Genomic DNA, 13763 nt, shown 5'->3' with positions numbered 1-13763 from the left:
TTTCTGTTAGAACTTTTCTACTTCTAACTACTGGTTCATAAATGAAAACGTTTGAAAATGGAATGCATCAACAGAACGGTGTTGGCAGTATAAAAATATCTACAGCACCTTGTATTCCCAGGTGGTCTCCCATCCAAGTACGAACCAGGCCCAACACTGCTTAGCTTCCAAGATCAGATGAGATTGGGCGTATCCAGTGTGGTGTGGCTGTAGACGAGCTTTGAGGTTTCTGTTAGAACTTTTCTACTTCTAACTACTGGTTCATAAATGAATACGTTTGAAAATGGAATGCATCAACAGAACGGTGTAGGCAGTATAAAAATATCTACAGCACCTTGTATTCCCAGGTGGTCTCCCATCCAAGTACTAACCAGGCCCAACACTGCTTAGCTTCCAAGATCAGATGAGATTGGGCATATCCAGTGCGGTTTGGATGTAGATGAGCTTTGTGGTTTCTGTTAGAACTTTTCTACTTCTAACTACTGGTTCATAAATGAATACGTTTGAAAATGGAATGCATCAACAGAACGGTGTTGGCAGTATAAAAATATCTACAGCACCTTGTATTCCCAGGTGGTCTCCCATCCAAGTACTAACCAGACCCAACACTGCTTAGCTTCCAAGATCAGATGAGATTGGGCGTATCCAGTGTGGTGTGGCTGTAGATGAGCTTTGTGATTTCTGTTTGAACTTTTCTACTTCTAACTACTGGTTCATAAATGAATACGTTTGAAAATGGAATGCATCAACAGAACGGTGTTGGCAGTAAAAAAATATCTACAGCACCTTGTATTCCCAGGTGGTCTCCCATCCAAGTACTAACCAGGCCCAACACTGCTTAACTTCCAAGATCAGATGAGATTGGGCGTATCCAGTGTAGTGTGGCTGTAGATGAGCTTTGTGGTTTCTGTTAGAACTTTTCTACTTCTAACTACTGGTTCATAAATGAATACGTTTGAAAATGGAATGCATCAACAGAACGGTGTTGGCAGTATAAAAATATCTACAGCACCTTGTATTCCCAGGTGGTCTCCCATCCAAGTACTAACCAGGCCCAACACTGCTTAGCTTTCAAGTTCAGATGAGATTGGGCGTATCCAGTGTGGTGTGGCTGTAGATGAGCGTTGTGGTTTCTGTTAGAACTTTTCTACTTCTAACTACTGGTTCATAAATGAATACGTTTGAAAATGGAATGCATCAACAGAACGGTGTTGGCAGTATAAAAATATCTACAGCACCTTCTATTCCCAGGTGGTCTCCCATCCAAGTACTAACCAGGCCCAACACTGCTTAGCTTCCAAGATCAGATGAGATTAGGCATATCCAGTCTGGTGTGACTGTAGATGAGCTTTGTGGTTTCTGTTAGAACTTTTCTACTTCTAACTACTGGTTCATAAATGAATACGTTTGAAAATGGAATGCATCAACAGAACGGTGTTGGCAGTATAAAAATATCTACAGCACCTTGTATTCCTAGGTGGTCTCCCATCCAAGTACTAACCAGGCCCAACACTGCTGAGCTTTTAAGATCAGATGAGATTGGGTGTATCCAGTGTGGTGTGGCTGTAGATGACCTTTGTGGTTTCTGTTAGAACTTTTCTACTACTAACTACAGGTTCATAAATGAATACGTTTGAAAATGGAATGCATCAACAGAACGGTGTTGGCAGTATAAAAATATCTACAGCACCTTGTATTCCCAGGTGGTCTCCCATCCAAGTACTAACCAGGCCCAACACTGCTTAGCTTCCAAGATCAGATGAGATTGGGCGTATTCAGTGTAGTGTGGCTGTAGATGAGCTTTGTGGTTTCTGTTAGAACGTTTCTACTTCTAACTACTGGTTCATAAATGAATACGTTTGAAAATGGAATGCATCAACAGAACGGTGTTGGCAGTATAAAATATCTACAGCACCTTGTATTCTCAGGTGGTCTCCCATCAAAGTACTAACCAGGCCCAACACTGCTTAGCTTCCAAGATCAGATGAGATTGGGCGTATCCAGTGTGGTGTGGCTGTAGATGAGCTTTGTGGTTTCTGTTAGAACTTTTCTACTTCTAACTACTGGTTCATAAATTAATACGTTTGAAAATGGAATGCATCAACAGAACGGTGTTGGCAGTATAAAAATATCTACAGCACCTTGTAAACCCAGGTGGTCTCCCATCCAAGTACTAACCAGGCCCAACACTGCTTAGCTTCCAAGATCAGATGAGATTGGGCGTATTCAGTGTGGTGTGGCTGTAGATGAGCTTTGTGGTTTCTGTTAGAACTTTTCTACTTCTAACTACTGGTTCATAAATGAATACGTTTGAAAATGGAATGCATCAACAGAACGGTGTTGGCAGTATAAAAATATCTACAGCACCTTGTATTCTCAGGTGGTCTCCCATCCAAGTACTAACCAGGCCCAACACTGCTTAGCTTCCAAGATCAGATGAGATTGGGCGTATCCAGTGTGGTGTGGCTGTAGATGAGCTTTGTGGTTTCTGTTAGAACTTTTCTACTTCTAACTACTGGTTCATAAATGAGTACGTTTGAAAATGGAATGCATCAATAGAACGGTGTTGGCAGTATAAAAATATCTACAGCACCTTGTATTCCCAGGTGGTCTCCCATCCAAGTACTAACCAGGCCCAACACTGCTTAGCTTCCAAGATCAGATGAGATTGGGCGTATCCAGTGTAGTGTGGCTGTAGATGAGCTTTGTGGTTTCTGTTAGAACTTTTCTACTTCTAACTACTGGTTCATAAATGAATACGTTTGAAAATGGAATGCATCAACAGAACGGTGTTGGCAGTATAAAAATATCTACAGCACCTTGTATTCCCAGGTGGTCTCCCATCCAAGTACTTACCAGGCCCAACACTGCTTAGCTTCCAAGATCAGATGAGATTGGGCGCATCCAGTGTGGTGTAGCTGTAGATGAGCTTTGTGGTTTCTGTTAGAACTTTTTTACTTCTAACTATTGGTTCATAAATGAATACATTTGAAAATGGAATGCATCAACAGAACGGTGTTGGCAGTATAAAAATATCTACAGCACCTTGTATTCCCAGGTGGTCTCCCATCCAAGTACTAACCAGGCCCAACACTGCTTAGCTTTCAAGTTCAGATGAGATTGGGCGTATCCAGTGTGGTGTGGCTGTAGATGAGCGTTGTGGTTTCTGTTAGAACTTTTTTACTTCTAACTACTGGTTCATAAATGAATACGTTTGAAAATGGAATGCATCAACAGAACGGTGTTGGCAGTATAAAAATATCTACAGCACCTTGTATTCCCAGGTGGTCTCCCATCCAAGTACTAACCAGGCCCAACACTGCTTAGCTTCCAAGATCAGATGAGATTCGGCGCATCCAGTGTGGTGTGGCTGTAGATGAGCTTTGTGGTTTCTGTTAGAACTTTTTTACTTCTAACTACTGGTTCATAAATGAATACGTTTGAAAATGGAATGCATCAACAGAACGGTGTTGGCAGTATAAAAATATCTACAGCACCTTGTATTCCCAGGTGGTCTCCCATCCAAGTACTAACCAGGAACAACACTGCTTAGCTTCCAAGATCAGATGAGATTGGGCGCATCCAGTGTGGTGTGGCTGTAGATGAGCTTCGTGGTTTCTGTTAGAACTTTTCTACTTCTAACTACTGGTTCATAAATGAATAGGTTTGAAAATGGAATGCATCAACAGAAAGGTGTTGGCAGTATAAAAATATCTACAGCACCTTGTATTCCCAGGTGGTCTCCCATCCAGGTACAACACTGCTTAGCTTCCAAGATCAGATGAGATTGGGCGTATCCAGTGTGGTGTGGCTGTAGTTGAGCTTTGTGGTTTCTATTAGAACTTTTCTACTTCTAACTACTGGTTCATAAATGAAAACGTTTGAAAATGGAATGCATCAACAGAACGGTGTTGGCAGTATAAAAATATCTACAGCACCTTGTATTCCCAGGTGGTCTCCCATCCAAGTACGAACCAGGCCCAACACTGCTTAGCTTCCAAGATCAGATGAGATTGGGCGTATCCAGTGTGGTGTGGCTGTAGACGAGCTTTGAGGTTTCTGTTAGAACTTTTCTACTTCTAACTACTGGTTCATAAATGAATACGTTTGAAAATGGAATGCATCAACAGAACGGTGTTGGCAGTATAAAAATATCTACAGCACCTTGTATTCCCAGGTGGTCTCCCATCCAAGTACTAACCAGGACCAACACTGCTTAGCTTCCAAGATCAGATGAGATTGGGCGTATCCAATGTAGTGTGGCTGTAGATGAGCTTTGTGGTTTCTGTTAGAACTTTTCTACTTCTAACTACTGGTTCATAAATGAATACGTTTGAAAATGGAATGCATCAACAGAACGGTGTTGGCAGTATAAAAATATCTACAGCACCTTGTATTCCCAGGTGGTCTCCCATCCAAGTACTTACCAGGGCCAACACTGCTTAGCTTCCAAGATCAGATGAGATTGGGCGCATCCAGTGTGGTGTGGCTGTAGATGAGCTTTGTGGTTTCTGTTAGAACTTTTTTACTTCTAACTACTGGTTCATAAATGAATACGTTTGAAAATGGAATGCATCAACAGAACGGTGTTGGCAGTATAAAAATATCTACAGCACCTTGTATTCCCAGGTGGTCTCCCATCCAAGTACTAACCAGGCCCAACACTGCTTAGTTTCCAAGATCAGATGAGATTGGGCGTATTCAGTGTGGTGTGGCTGTAGATGAGCTTTGTGGTTTCTGTTAGAACTTTTCTACTTCTAACTACTGGTTCATAAATGAATACGTTTGAAAATGGAATGCATCAACAGAACGGTGTTGGCAGTATAAAAATATCTACAGCACCTTGTATTCTCAGGTGGTCTCCCATCCAAGTACTAACCAGGCCCAACACTGCTTAGCTTCCAAGATCAGATGAGATTGGGCGTATCCAGTGTGGTGTCGCTGTAGATGAGCTTTGTGGTTTCTGTTAGAACTTTTCTACTTCTAACTACTGGTTCATAAATGAGTACGTTTGAAAATGGAATGCATCAATAGAACGGTGTTGGCAGTATAAAAATATCTACAGCACCTTGTATTCCCAGGTGGTCTCCCATCCAAGTACTAACCAGGCCCAACACTGCTTAGCTTCCAAGATCAGAGGAGATTGGGCGTATCCAGTGTGGTGTGGCTGTAGATGAGCATTGTGGTTTCTGTTAGAACTTTTCTACTTCTAACTACTGGTTCATAAATGAATACGTTTGAAAATGGAATGCATCAACAGAACGGTGTTGGCAGTATAAAAATATCTACAGCACCTTGTATTCTCAGGTGGTCTCCCATCCAAGTACTAACCAGGCCCAACACTGCTTAGCTTCCAAGATCAGATGAGATTGGGCGTATCCAGTGTGGTGTGGCTGTAGATGAGCTTTGTGGTTTCTGTTAGAACTTTTCTACTTCTAACTACTGGTTCATAAATGAGTACGTTTGAAAATGGAATGCATCAATAGAACGGTGTTGGCAGTATATAAATATCTACAGCACCTTGTATTCCCAGGTGGTCTCCCATCCAAGTACTAACCAAGCCCAACACTGCTTAGCTTCCAAGATCAGATGAGATTGGGCGTATTCAGTGTGGTGTGGCTGTAGATGAGCTTTGTGGTTTCTGTTAGAACTTTTCTACTTCTAACTACTGGTTCATAAATGAATACGTTTGAAAATGGAATGCATCAACAGAACGGTGTTGGCAGTATAAAAATATCTACAGCACCTTGTATTCTCAGGTGGTCTCCCATCCAAGTACTAACCAGGCCCAACACTGCTTAGCTTCCAAGATCAGATGAGATTGGGCGTATCCAGTATGGTGTGGCTGTAGATGAGCTTTGTGGTTTCTGTTAGAACTTTTCTACTTCTAACTACTGGTTCATAAATGAGTACGTTTGAAAATGGAATGCATCAATAGAACGGTGTTGGCAGTATAAAAATATCTACAGCACCTTGTATTCCCAGGTGGTCTCCCATCCAAGTACTAACCAGTCCCAACACTGCTTAGCTTCCAAGATCAGATGAGATTGGGCGTATCCAGTGTAGTGTGGCTGTAGATGAGCTTTGTGGTTTCTGTTAGAACTTTTCTACTTCTAACTACTGGTTCATAAATGAATACGTTTGAAAATGGAATGCATCAACAGAACGGTGTTGGCAGTATAAAAATATCTACAGCACCTTGTATTCCCAGGTGGTCTCCCATCCAAGTACTTACCAGGCCCAACACTGCTTAGCTTCCAAGATCAGATGAGATTGGGCGCATCCAGTGTGGTGTAGCTGTAGATGAGCTTTGTGATTTCTGTTAGAACTTTTTTACTTCTAACTATTGGTTCATAAATGAATACGTTTGAAAATGGAATGCATCAACAGAACGGTGTTGGCAGTATAAAAATATCTACAGCACCTTGTATTCCCAGGTGGTCTCCCATCCAAGTACTAACCAGGAACAACACTGCTTAGCTTCCAAGATCAGATGAGATTGGGCGCATCCAGTGTGGTGTGGCTGTAGATGAGCTTCGTGGTTTCTGTTAGAACTTTTCTACTTCTAACTACTGGTTCATAAATGAATAGGTTTGAAAATGGAATGCATCAACAGAAAGGTGTTGGCAGTATAAAAATATCTACAGCACCTTGTATTCCCAGGTGGTCTCCCATCCAGGTACAACACTGCTTAGCTTCCAAGATCAGATGAGATTGGGCGTATCCAGTGTGGTGTGGCTGTAGTTGACCTTTGTGGTTTCTATTAGAACTTTTCTACTTCTAACTACTGGTTCATAAATGAAAACGTTTGAAAATGGAATGCATCAACAGAACGGTGTTGGCAGTATAAAAATATCTACAGCACCTTGTATTCCCAGGTGGTCTCCCATCCAAGTACGAACCAGGCCCAACACTGCTTAGCTTCCAAGATCAGATGAGATTGGGCGTATCCAGTGTGGTGTGGCTGTAGACGAGCTTTGAGGTTTCTGTTAGAACTTTTCTACTTCTAACTACTGGTTCATAAATGAATACGTTTGAAAATGGAATGCATCAACAGAACGGTGTTGGCAGTATAAAAATATCTACAGCACCTTGTATTCCCAGGTGGTCTCCCATCCAAGTACTAACCAGGCCCAACACTGCTTAGCTTCCAAGATTAGATGAGATTGGGCGTATCCAGTGTGGTTTGGATGTAGATGAGCTTTGTGGTTTCTGTTAGAACTTTTCTACTTCTAACTACTGGTTCATAAATGAATACGTTTGAAAATGGAATGCATCAACAGAACGGTGTTGGCAGTATAAAAATATCTACAGCACCTTGTATTCCCAGGTGGTCTCCCATCCAAGTACTAACCAGGCCCAACACTGCTTAGTTTCCAAGATCAGATGAGATTGGGCGTATCCAATGTAGTGTGGCTGTAGATGAGCTTTGTGGTTTCTGTTAGAACTTTTCTACTTCTAACTACTGGTTCATAAATGAATACGTTTGAAAATGGAATGCATCAACAGAACGGTGTTGGCAGTATAAAAATATCTACAGCACCTTGTATTCCCAGGTGGTCTCCCATCCAAGTACTTACCAGGCCCAACACTGCTTAGCTTCCAAGATCAGATGAGATTGGGCGCATCCAGTGTGGTGTGGCTGTAGATGAGCTTTGTGGTTTCTGTTAGAACTTTTTTACTTCTAACTACTGGTTCATAAATGAATACGTTTGAAAATGGAATGCATCAACAGAACGGTGTTGGCAGTATAAAAATATCTACAGCACCTTGTATTCCCAGGTGGTCTCCCATCCAAGTACTAACCAGGCCCAACACTGCTTAGCTTCCAAGATCAGATGAGATTGGGCGTATTCAGTGTGGTGTGGCTGTAGATGAGCTTTGTGGTTTCTGTTAGAACTTTTCTACTTCTAACTACTGGTTCATAAATGAATACGTTTGAAAATGGAATGCATCAACAGAACGGTGTTGGCAGTATAAAAATATCTACAGCACCTTGTATTCCCAGGTGGTCTCCCATCCAAGTACTAACCAGGCCCAACACTGCTTAGCTTTCAAGTTCAGATGAGATTGGGCGTATCCAGTGTGGTGTGGCTGTAGATGAGCGTTGTGGTTTCTGTTAGAACTTTTTTACTTCTAACTACTGGTTCATAAATGAATACGTTTGAAAATGGAATGCATCAACAGAACGGTGTTGTCAGTATAAAAATATCTACAGCACCTTCTATTCCCAGGTGGTCTCCCATCCAAGTACTAACCAGGCCCAACACTGCTTAGCTTCCAAGATCAGATGAGATTAGGCATATCCAGTCTGGTGTGACTGTAGATGAGCTTTGTGGTTTCTGTTAGAACTTTTCTACTTCTAACTACTGGTTCATAAATGAATAGGTTTGAAAATGGAATGCATCAACAGAACGGTGTTGGCAGTATAAAAATATCTACAGCACCTTGTATTCCCAGGTGGTCTCCCATCCAGGTACTAAAAAGGCACAACACTGCTTAGCTTCCAAGATCAGATGAGATTGGGCGTATCCAGTGTGGTGTGCCTGTAGTTGACCTTTGTGGTTTCTGTTAGAACTTTTCTACTTCTAACTACTGGTTCATAAATGAAAACGTTTGAAAATGGAATGCATCAACAGAACGGTGTTGGCAGTATAAAAATATCTACAGCACCTTGTATTCCCAGGTGGTCTCCCATCCAAGTACGAACCAGGCCCAACACTGCTTAGCTTCCAAGATCAGATGAGATTGGGCGTATCCAGTGTGGTGTGGCTGTAGACGAGCTTTGAGGTTTCTGTTAGAACTTTTCTACTTCTAACTACTGGTTCATAAATGAATACGTTTGAAAATGGAATGCATCAACAGAACGGTGTTGGCAGTATAAAAATATCTACAGCACCTTGTATTCCCAGGTGGTCTCCCATCCAAGTACTAACCAGGCCCAACACTGCTTAGCTTCCAAGATTAGATGAGATTGTGCGTATCCAGTGTGGTTTGGATGTAGATGAGCTTTGTGGTTTCTGTTAGAACTTTTCTACTTCTAACTACTGGTTCATAAATGAATACGTTTGAAAATGGAATGCATCAACAGAACGGTGTTGGCAGTATAAAAATATCTACAGCACCTTGTATTCCCAGGTGGTCTCCCATCCAAGTACTAACCAGACCCAACACTGCTTAGCTTCCAAGATCAGATGAGATTGGGCGTATCCAGTGTGGTGTGGCTGTAGATAAGCTTTGTGATTTCTGTTAGAACTTTTCTACTTCTAACTACTGGTTCATAAATGAATACGTTTGAAAATGGAATGCATCAACAGAACGGTGTTGGCAGTAAAAAAATATCTACAGCACCTTGTATTCCCAGGTGGTCTCCCATCCAAGTACTAACCAGGACCAACACTGCTTAGCTTTCAAGATCAGATGAGATTGGGCGTATCCAATGTAGTGTGGCTGTAGATGAGCTTTGTGGTTTCTGTTAGAACTTTTCTACTTCTAACTACTGGTTCATAAATGAATACGTTTGAAAATGGAATGCATCAACAGAACGGTGTTGGCAGTATAAAAATATCTACAGCACCTTGTATTCCCAGGTGGTCTCCCATCCAAGTACTTACCAGGCCCAACACTGCTTAGCTTCCAAGATCAGATGAGATTGGGCGCATCCAGTGTGGTGTGGCTGTAGATGAGCTTTGTGGTTTCTGTTAGAACTTTTTTACTTCTAACTACTGGTTCATAAATGAATACGTTTGAAAATGGAATGCATCAACAGAACGGTGTTGGCAGTATAAAAATATCTACAGCACCTTGTATTCCCAGGTGGTCTCCCATCCAAGTACTAACCAGGCCCAACACTGCTTAGTTTCCAAGATCAGATGAGATTGGGCGTATTCAGTGTGGTGTGGCTGTAGATGAGCTTTGTGGTTTCTGTTAGAACTTTTCTACTTCTAACTACTGGTTCATAAATGAATACGTTTGAAAATGGAATGCATCAACAGAACGGTGTTGGCAGTATAAAAATATCTACAGCACCTTGTATTCTCAGGTGGTCTCCCATCCAAGTACTAACCAGGCCCAACACTGCTTAGCTTCCAAGATCAGATGAGATTGGGCGTATCCAGTGTGGTGTGGCTGTAGATGAGCTTTGTGGTTTCTGTTAGAACTTTTCTACTTCTAACTACTGGTTCATAAATGAGTACGTTTGAAAATGGAATGCATCAATAGAACGGTGTTGGCAGTATAAAAATATCTACAGCACCTTGTATTCCCAGGTGGTCTCCCATCCAAGTACTAACCAGGCCCAACACTGCTTAGCTTCCAAGATCAGAGGAGATTGGGCGTATCCAGTGTGGTGTGGCTGTAGATGAGCATTGTGGTTTCTGTTAGAACTTTTCTACTTCTAACTACTGGTTCATAAATGAATACGTTTTAAAATGGAATGCATCAACAGAACGGTGTTGGCAGTATAAAAATATCTACAGCACCTTGTATTCTCAGGTGGTCTCCCATCCAAGTACTAACCAGGCCCAACACTGCTTAGCTTCCAAGATCAGATGAGATTGGGCGTATCCAGTGTGGTGTGGCTGTAGATGAGCTTTGTGGTTTCTGTTAGAACTTTTCTACTTCTAACTACTGGTTCATAAATGAGTACGTTTGAAAATGGAATGCATCAATAGAACGGTGTTGGCAGTATATAAATATCTACAGCACCTTGTATTCCCAGGTGGTCTCCCATCCAAGTACTAACCAAGCCCAACACTGCTTAGCTTCCAAGATCAGATGAGATTGGGCGTATTCAGTGTGGTGTGGCTGTAGATGAGCTTTGTGGTTTCTGTTAGAACTTTTCTACTTCTAACTACTGGTTCATAAATGAATACGTTTGAAAATGGAATGCATCAACAGAACGGTGTTGGCAGTATAAAAATATCTACAGCACCTTGTATTCTCAGGTGGTCTCCCATCCAAGTACTAACCAGGCCCAACACTGCTTAGCTTCCAAGATCAGATGAGATTGGGCGTATCCAGTATGGTGTGGCTGTAGATGAGCTTTGTGGTTTCTGTTAGAACTTTTCTACTTCTAACTACTGGTTCATAAATGAGTACGTTTGAAAATGGAATGCATCAATAGAACGGTGTTGGCAGTATAAAAATATCTACAGCACCTTGTATTCCCAGGTGGTCTCCCATCCAAGTACTAACCAGTCCCAACACTGCTTAGCTTCCAAGATCAGATGAGATTGGGCGTATCCAGTGTAGTGTGGCTGTAGATGAGCTTTGTGGTTTCTGTTAGAACTTTTCTACTTCTAACTACTGGTTCATAAATGAATACGTTTGAAAATGGAATGCATCAACAGAACGGTGTTGGCAGTATAAAAATATCTACAGCACCTTGTATTCCCAGGTGGTCTCCCATCCAAGTACTTACCAGGCCCAACACTGCTTAGCTTCCAAGATCAGATGAGATTGGGCGCATCCAGTGTGGTGTAGCTGTAGATGAGCTTTGTGGTTTCTGTTAGAACTTTTTTACTTCTAACTATTGGTTCATAAATGAATACGTTTGAAAATGGAATGCATCAACAGAACGGTGTTGGCAGTATAAAAATATCTACAGCACCTTGTATTCCCAGGTGGTCTCCCATCCAAGTACTAACCAGGAACAACACTGCTTAGCTTTCAAGATCAGATGAGATTGGGCGCATCCAGTGTGGTGTGGCTGTAGATGAGCTTCGTGGTTTCTGTTAGAACTTTTCTACTTCTAACTACTGGTTCATAAATGAATAGGTTTGAAAATGGAATGCATCAACAGAAAGGTGTTGGCAGTATAAAAATATCTACAGCACCTTGTATTCCCAGGTGGTCTCCCATCCAGGTACAACACTGCTTAGCTTCCAAGATCAGATGAGATTGGGCGTATCCAGTGTGGTGTGGCTGTAGTTGACCTTTGTGGTTTCTATTAGAACTTTTCTACTTCTAACTACTGGTTCATAAATGAAAACGTTTGAAAATGGAATGCATCAACAGAACGGTGTTGGCAGTATAAAAATATCTACAGCACCTTGTATTCCCAGGTGGTCTCCCATCCAAGTACGAACCAGGCCCAACACTGCTTAGCTTCCAAGATCAGATGAGATTGGGCGTATCCAGTGTGGTGTGGCTGTAGACGAGCTTTGAGGTTTCTGTTAGAACTTTTCTACTTCTAACTACTGGTTCATAAATGAATACGTTTGAAAATGGAATGCATCAACAGAACGGTGTTGGCAGTATAAAAATATCTACAGCACCTTGTATTCCCAGGTGGTCTCCCATCCAAGTACTAACCAGGCCCAACACTGCTTAGCTTCCAAGATTAGATGAGATTGGGCGTATCCAGTGTGGTTTGGATGTAGATGAGCTTTGTGGTTTCTGTTAGAACTTTTCTACTTCTAACTACTGGTTCATAAATGAATACGTTTGAAAATGGAATGCATCAACAGAACGGTGTTGGCAGTATAAAAATATCTACAGCACCTTGTATTCCCAGGTGGTCTCCCATCCAAGTACTAACCAGGCCCAACACTGCTTAGCTTCCAAGATCAGATGAGATTGGGCGTATCCAATGTAGTGTGGCTGTAGATGAGCTTTGTGGTTTCTGTTAGAACTTTTTTACTTCTAACTACTGGTTCATAAATGAATACGTTTGAAAATGGAATGCATCAACAGAACGGTGTTGGCAGTATAAAAATATCTACAGCACCTTGTATTCCCAGGTGGTCTCCCATCCAAGTACTAACCAGGCCCAACACTGCTTAGCTTCCAAGATCAGATGAGATTGGGCGTATTCAGTGTGGTGTGGCTGTAGATGAGCTTTGTGGTTTCTGTTAGAACTTTTCTACTTCTAACTACTGGTTCATAAATGAATACGTTTGAAAATGGAATGCATCAACAGAACGGTGTTGGCAGTATAAAAATATCTACAGCACCTTGTATTCTCAGGTGGTCTCCCATCCAAGTACTAACCAGGCCCAACACTGCTTAGCTTCCAAGATCAGATGAGATTGGGCGTATCCAGTGTGGTGTGGCTGTAGATGAGCTTTGTGGTTTCTGTTAGAACTTTTCTACTTCTAACTACTGGTTCATAAATGAGTACGTTTGAAAATGGAATGCATCAATAGAACGGTGTTGGCAGTATAAAAATATCTACAGCACCTTGTATTCCCAGGTGGTCTCCCATCCAAGTACTAACCAGGCCCAACACTGCTTAGCTTCCAAGATCAGAGGAGATTGGGCGTATCCAGTGTGGTGTGGCTGTAGATAAGCATGGTGGTTTCTCTTAGAACTTTTCTACTTCTAACTACTGGTTCATAAATGAATACGTTTGAAAATGGAATGCATCAACAGAACGGTGTTGGCAGTATAAAAATATCTACAGCACCTTGTATTCCCAGGTGGTCTCCCATCCAAGTACTAACCAGGCCCAACACTGCTTAGCTTTCAAGTTCAGATGAGATTGGGCGTATCCAGTGTGGTGTGGCTGTAGATGAGCGTTGTGGTTTCTGTTAGAACTTTTTTACTTCTAACTACTGGTTCATAAATGAATACGTTTGAAAATGGAATGCATCAACAGAACGGTGTTGTCAGTATAAAAATATCTACAGCACCTTCTATTCCCAGGTGGTCTCCCATCCAAGTACTAACCAGGCCCAACACTGCTTAGCTTCCAAGATCAGATGAGATTAGGCATATCCAGTCTGGTGTGACTGTAGATGAGCTTTGTGGTTTCTGTTAGA

At 41.8% G+C, this 13763-nt stretch overlaps 47 non-coding genes and 11 pseudogenes across 47 annotated transcripts; all 58 read right to left on the bottom strand.

Moving 5' to 3' along the window:
* Positions 1-96: 96 nt before the first annotated feature.
* Positions 97-215, bottom strand: LOC135065683 (5S ribosomal RNA). Its single transcript, XR_010251956.1, has one exon. It is a non-coding gene; the product is annotated as a 5S ribosomal RNA (ribosomal RNA).
* Positions 216-322: 107 nt separating this feature from the next.
* Positions 323-441, bottom strand: LOC135070120 (5S ribosomal RNA). The gene has a single exon (XR_010256294.1). It is a non-coding gene; the product is annotated as a 5S ribosomal RNA (ribosomal RNA).
* A 107-nt stretch (positions 442-548) lies between these two features.
* LOC135062114 (5S ribosomal RNA) lies at positions 549-667 on the bottom strand. Its single transcript, XR_010248473.1, has one exon. It is a non-coding gene; the product is annotated as a 5S ribosomal RNA (ribosomal RNA).
* A 107-nt stretch (positions 668-774) lies between these two features.
* LOC134901592 (5S ribosomal RNA) lies at positions 775-893 on the bottom strand. Its single transcript, XR_010175078.1, has one exon. It is a non-coding gene; the product is annotated as a 5S ribosomal RNA (ribosomal RNA).
* A 107-nt stretch (positions 894-1000) lies between these two features.
* Positions 1001-1119, bottom strand: LOC135058556 (5S ribosomal RNA). The gene has a single exon (XR_010244983.1). It is a non-coding gene; the product is annotated as a 5S ribosomal RNA (ribosomal RNA).
* Positions 1120-1226: 107 nt separating this feature from the next.
* On the bottom strand, positions 1227-1345 carry LOC134892697 (5S ribosomal RNA; annotated as a pseudogene).
* A 107-nt stretch (positions 1346-1452) lies between these two features.
* On the bottom strand, positions 1453-1571 carry LOC134891775 (5S ribosomal RNA; annotated as a pseudogene).
* Positions 1572-1678: 107 nt separating this feature from the next.
* LOC135060670 (5S ribosomal RNA) lies at positions 1679-1797 on the bottom strand. The gene has a single exon (XR_010247064.1). It is a non-coding gene; the product is annotated as a 5S ribosomal RNA (ribosomal RNA).
* A 106-nt stretch (positions 1798-1903) lies between these two features.
* LOC134902094 (5S ribosomal RNA) lies at positions 1904-2022 on the bottom strand. The gene has a single exon (XR_010175569.1). It is a non-coding gene; the product is annotated as a 5S ribosomal RNA (ribosomal RNA).
* A 107-nt stretch (positions 2023-2129) lies between these two features.
* LOC134887826 (5S ribosomal RNA) lies at positions 2130-2248 on the bottom strand (annotated as a pseudogene).
* Positions 2249-2355: 107 nt separating this feature from the next.
* On the bottom strand, positions 2356-2474 carry LOC134901302 (5S ribosomal RNA). The gene has a single exon (XR_010174791.1). It is a non-coding gene; the product is annotated as a 5S ribosomal RNA (ribosomal RNA).
* Positions 2475-2581: 107 nt separating this feature from the next.
* LOC135060694 (5S ribosomal RNA) lies at positions 2582-2700 on the bottom strand. The gene has a single exon (XR_010247088.1). It is a non-coding gene; the product is annotated as a 5S ribosomal RNA (ribosomal RNA).
* Positions 2701-2807: 107 nt separating this feature from the next.
* Positions 2808-2926, bottom strand: LOC135059570 (5S ribosomal RNA). Its single transcript, XR_010245972.1, has one exon. It is a non-coding gene; the product is annotated as a 5S ribosomal RNA (ribosomal RNA).
* Positions 2927-3033: 107 nt separating this feature from the next.
* LOC135058555 (5S ribosomal RNA) lies at positions 3034-3152 on the bottom strand. The gene has a single exon (XR_010244982.1). It is a non-coding gene; the product is annotated as a 5S ribosomal RNA (ribosomal RNA).
* Positions 3153-3259: 107 nt separating this feature from the next.
* Positions 3260-3378, bottom strand: LOC135064174 (5S ribosomal RNA). The gene has a single exon (XR_010250486.1). It is a non-coding gene; the product is annotated as a 5S ribosomal RNA (ribosomal RNA).
* Positions 3379-3485: 107 nt separating this feature from the next.
* On the bottom strand, positions 3486-3604 carry LOC134886048 (5S ribosomal RNA). Its single transcript, XR_010170144.1, has one exon. It is a non-coding gene; the product is annotated as a 5S ribosomal RNA (ribosomal RNA).
* A 322-nt stretch (positions 3605-3926) lies between these two features.
* On the bottom strand, positions 3927-4045 carry LOC135065682 (5S ribosomal RNA). Its single transcript, XR_010251955.1, has one exon. It is a non-coding gene; the product is annotated as a 5S ribosomal RNA (ribosomal RNA).
* A 107-nt stretch (positions 4046-4152) lies between these two features.
* On the bottom strand, positions 4153-4271 carry LOC134885212 (5S ribosomal RNA). Its single transcript, XR_010169332.1, has one exon. It is a non-coding gene; the product is annotated as a 5S ribosomal RNA (ribosomal RNA).
* A 107-nt stretch (positions 4272-4378) lies between these two features.
* On the bottom strand, positions 4379-4497 carry LOC135064943 (5S ribosomal RNA). The gene has a single exon (XR_010251239.1). It is a non-coding gene; the product is annotated as a 5S ribosomal RNA (ribosomal RNA).
* Positions 4498-4604: 107 nt separating this feature from the next.
* Positions 4605-4723, bottom strand: LOC135064694 (5S ribosomal RNA). Its single transcript, XR_010250996.1, has one exon. It is a non-coding gene; the product is annotated as a 5S ribosomal RNA (ribosomal RNA).
* A 107-nt stretch (positions 4724-4830) lies between these two features.
* LOC135061718 (5S ribosomal RNA) lies at positions 4831-4949 on the bottom strand. Its single transcript, XR_010248091.1, has one exon. It is a non-coding gene; the product is annotated as a 5S ribosomal RNA (ribosomal RNA).
* Positions 4950-5056: 107 nt separating this feature from the next.
* Positions 5057-5175, bottom strand: LOC135062667 (5S ribosomal RNA). Its single transcript, XR_010249014.1, has one exon. It is a non-coding gene; the product is annotated as a 5S ribosomal RNA (ribosomal RNA).
* Positions 5176-5282: 107 nt separating this feature from the next.
* On the bottom strand, positions 5283-5401 carry LOC134901300 (5S ribosomal RNA). The gene has a single exon (XR_010174789.1). It is a non-coding gene; the product is annotated as a 5S ribosomal RNA (ribosomal RNA).
* Positions 5402-5508: 107 nt separating this feature from the next.
* Positions 5509-5627, bottom strand: LOC134902107 (5S ribosomal RNA). The gene has a single exon (XR_010175582.1). It is a non-coding gene; the product is annotated as a 5S ribosomal RNA (ribosomal RNA).
* A 107-nt stretch (positions 5628-5734) lies between these two features.
* On the bottom strand, positions 5735-5853 carry LOC135061539 (5S ribosomal RNA). Its single transcript, XR_010247915.1, has one exon. It is a non-coding gene; the product is annotated as a 5S ribosomal RNA (ribosomal RNA).
* Positions 5854-5960: 107 nt separating this feature from the next.
* LOC134885884 (5S ribosomal RNA) lies at positions 5961-6079 on the bottom strand. Its single transcript, XR_010169988.1, has one exon. It is a non-coding gene; the product is annotated as a 5S ribosomal RNA (ribosomal RNA).
* Positions 6080-6186: 107 nt separating this feature from the next.
* On the bottom strand, positions 6187-6305 carry LOC135059569 (5S ribosomal RNA). The gene has a single exon (XR_010245971.1). It is a non-coding gene; the product is annotated as a 5S ribosomal RNA (ribosomal RNA).
* Positions 6306-6412: 107 nt separating this feature from the next.
* LOC134886047 (5S ribosomal RNA) lies at positions 6413-6531 on the bottom strand. The gene has a single exon (XR_010170143.1). It is a non-coding gene; the product is annotated as a 5S ribosomal RNA (ribosomal RNA).
* A 322-nt stretch (positions 6532-6853) lies between these two features.
* LOC135065681 (5S ribosomal RNA) lies at positions 6854-6972 on the bottom strand. The gene has a single exon (XR_010251954.1). It is a non-coding gene; the product is annotated as a 5S ribosomal RNA (ribosomal RNA).
* Positions 6973-7079: 107 nt separating this feature from the next.
* Positions 7080-7198, bottom strand: LOC134887781 (5S ribosomal RNA; annotated as a pseudogene).
* A 107-nt stretch (positions 7199-7305) lies between these two features.
* On the bottom strand, positions 7306-7424 carry LOC134886343 (5S ribosomal RNA). The gene has a single exon (XR_010170429.1). It is a non-coding gene; the product is annotated as a 5S ribosomal RNA (ribosomal RNA).
* A 107-nt stretch (positions 7425-7531) lies between these two features.
* Positions 7532-7650, bottom strand: LOC134901024 (5S ribosomal RNA). The gene has a single exon (XR_010174521.1). It is a non-coding gene; the product is annotated as a 5S ribosomal RNA (ribosomal RNA).
* A 107-nt stretch (positions 7651-7757) lies between these two features.
* On the bottom strand, positions 7758-7876 carry LOC135060518 (5S ribosomal RNA). The gene has a single exon (XR_010246912.1). It is a non-coding gene; the product is annotated as a 5S ribosomal RNA (ribosomal RNA).
* A 107-nt stretch (positions 7877-7983) lies between these two features.
* LOC135058554 (5S ribosomal RNA) lies at positions 7984-8102 on the bottom strand. Its single transcript, XR_010244981.1, has one exon. It is a non-coding gene; the product is annotated as a 5S ribosomal RNA (ribosomal RNA).
* A 107-nt stretch (positions 8103-8209) lies between these two features.
* On the bottom strand, positions 8210-8328 carry LOC134892695 (5S ribosomal RNA; annotated as a pseudogene).
* Positions 8329-8435: 107 nt separating this feature from the next.
* Positions 8436-8554, bottom strand: LOC134891102 (5S ribosomal RNA; annotated as a pseudogene).
* Positions 8555-8661: 107 nt separating this feature from the next.
* LOC135065680 (5S ribosomal RNA) lies at positions 8662-8780 on the bottom strand. The gene has a single exon (XR_010251953.1). It is a non-coding gene; the product is annotated as a 5S ribosomal RNA (ribosomal RNA).
* A 107-nt stretch (positions 8781-8887) lies between these two features.
* LOC134892585 (5S ribosomal RNA) lies at positions 8888-9006 on the bottom strand (annotated as a pseudogene).
* Positions 9007-9113: 107 nt separating this feature from the next.
* On the bottom strand, positions 9114-9232 carry LOC135062112 (5S ribosomal RNA). Its single transcript, XR_010248471.1, has one exon. It is a non-coding gene; the product is annotated as a 5S ribosomal RNA (ribosomal RNA).
* A 107-nt stretch (positions 9233-9339) lies between these two features.
* On the bottom strand, positions 9340-9458 carry LOC134889688 (5S ribosomal RNA; annotated as a pseudogene).
* Positions 9459-9565: 107 nt separating this feature from the next.
* Positions 9566-9684, bottom strand: LOC134901022 (5S ribosomal RNA). The gene has a single exon (XR_010174519.1). It is a non-coding gene; the product is annotated as a 5S ribosomal RNA (ribosomal RNA).
* A 107-nt stretch (positions 9685-9791) lies between these two features.
* Positions 9792-9910, bottom strand: LOC135064693 (5S ribosomal RNA). Its single transcript, XR_010250995.1, has one exon. It is a non-coding gene; the product is annotated as a 5S ribosomal RNA (ribosomal RNA).
* A 107-nt stretch (positions 9911-10017) lies between these two features.
* Positions 10018-10136, bottom strand: LOC134901299 (5S ribosomal RNA). The gene has a single exon (XR_010174788.1). It is a non-coding gene; the product is annotated as a 5S ribosomal RNA (ribosomal RNA).
* A 107-nt stretch (positions 10137-10243) lies between these two features.
* LOC135062666 (5S ribosomal RNA) lies at positions 10244-10362 on the bottom strand. Its single transcript, XR_010249013.1, has one exon. It is a non-coding gene; the product is annotated as a 5S ribosomal RNA (ribosomal RNA).
* A 107-nt stretch (positions 10363-10469) lies between these two features.
* LOC134901297 (5S ribosomal RNA) lies at positions 10470-10588 on the bottom strand. Its single transcript, XR_010174787.1, has one exon. It is a non-coding gene; the product is annotated as a 5S ribosomal RNA (ribosomal RNA).
* A 107-nt stretch (positions 10589-10695) lies between these two features.
* On the bottom strand, positions 10696-10814 carry LOC134902106 (5S ribosomal RNA). The gene has a single exon (XR_010175581.1). It is a non-coding gene; the product is annotated as a 5S ribosomal RNA (ribosomal RNA).
* A 107-nt stretch (positions 10815-10921) lies between these two features.
* Positions 10922-11040, bottom strand: LOC135061538 (5S ribosomal RNA). The gene has a single exon (XR_010247913.1). It is a non-coding gene; the product is annotated as a 5S ribosomal RNA (ribosomal RNA).
* Positions 11041-11147: 107 nt separating this feature from the next.
* LOC134885883 (5S ribosomal RNA) lies at positions 11148-11266 on the bottom strand. Its single transcript, XR_010169987.1, has one exon. It is a non-coding gene; the product is annotated as a 5S ribosomal RNA (ribosomal RNA).
* Positions 11267-11373: 107 nt separating this feature from the next.
* On the bottom strand, positions 11374-11492 carry LOC135059567 (5S ribosomal RNA). Its single transcript, XR_010245969.1, has one exon. It is a non-coding gene; the product is annotated as a 5S ribosomal RNA (ribosomal RNA).
* A 107-nt stretch (positions 11493-11599) lies between these two features.
* Positions 11600-11718, bottom strand: LOC134890337 (5S ribosomal RNA; annotated as a pseudogene).
* Positions 11719-12040: 322 nt separating this feature from the next.
* LOC135065678 (5S ribosomal RNA) lies at positions 12041-12159 on the bottom strand. The gene has a single exon (XR_010251952.1). It is a non-coding gene; the product is annotated as a 5S ribosomal RNA (ribosomal RNA).
* A 107-nt stretch (positions 12160-12266) lies between these two features.
* LOC134887780 (5S ribosomal RNA) lies at positions 12267-12385 on the bottom strand (annotated as a pseudogene).
* Positions 12386-12492: 107 nt separating this feature from the next.
* LOC135064219 (5S ribosomal RNA) lies at positions 12493-12611 on the bottom strand. The gene has a single exon (XR_010250531.1). It is a non-coding gene; the product is annotated as a 5S ribosomal RNA (ribosomal RNA).
* A 107-nt stretch (positions 12612-12718) lies between these two features.
* On the bottom strand, positions 12719-12837 carry LOC135060507 (5S ribosomal RNA). The gene has a single exon (XR_010246900.1). It is a non-coding gene; the product is annotated as a 5S ribosomal RNA (ribosomal RNA).
* Positions 12838-12944: 107 nt separating this feature from the next.
* LOC134901296 (5S ribosomal RNA) lies at positions 12945-13063 on the bottom strand. Its single transcript, XR_010174786.1, has one exon. It is a non-coding gene; the product is annotated as a 5S ribosomal RNA (ribosomal RNA).
* Positions 13064-13170: 107 nt separating this feature from the next.
* Positions 13171-13289, bottom strand: LOC135062665 (5S ribosomal RNA). Its single transcript, XR_010249012.1, has one exon. It is a non-coding gene; the product is annotated as a 5S ribosomal RNA (ribosomal RNA).
* Positions 13290-13396: 107 nt separating this feature from the next.
* LOC135058553 (5S ribosomal RNA) lies at positions 13397-13515 on the bottom strand. The gene has a single exon (XR_010244980.1). It is a non-coding gene; the product is annotated as a 5S ribosomal RNA (ribosomal RNA).
* Positions 13516-13622: 107 nt separating this feature from the next.
* LOC134892694 (5S ribosomal RNA) lies at positions 13623-13741 on the bottom strand (annotated as a pseudogene).
* Between the last annotated feature and the right edge of the window lie 22 nt (positions 13742-13763).

This window comes from Pseudophryne corroboree, chromosome 3 (assembly GCF_028390025.1).
Source record: "Pseudophryne corroboree isolate aPseCor3 chromosome 3, aPseCor3.hap2, whole genome shotgun sequence".
NCBI lineage: Eukaryota > Metazoa > Chordata > Amphibia > Anura > Myobatrachidae > Pseudophryne > Pseudophryne corroboree.
This window is presented reverse-complemented; position numbering and strand designations above follow the sequence as displayed.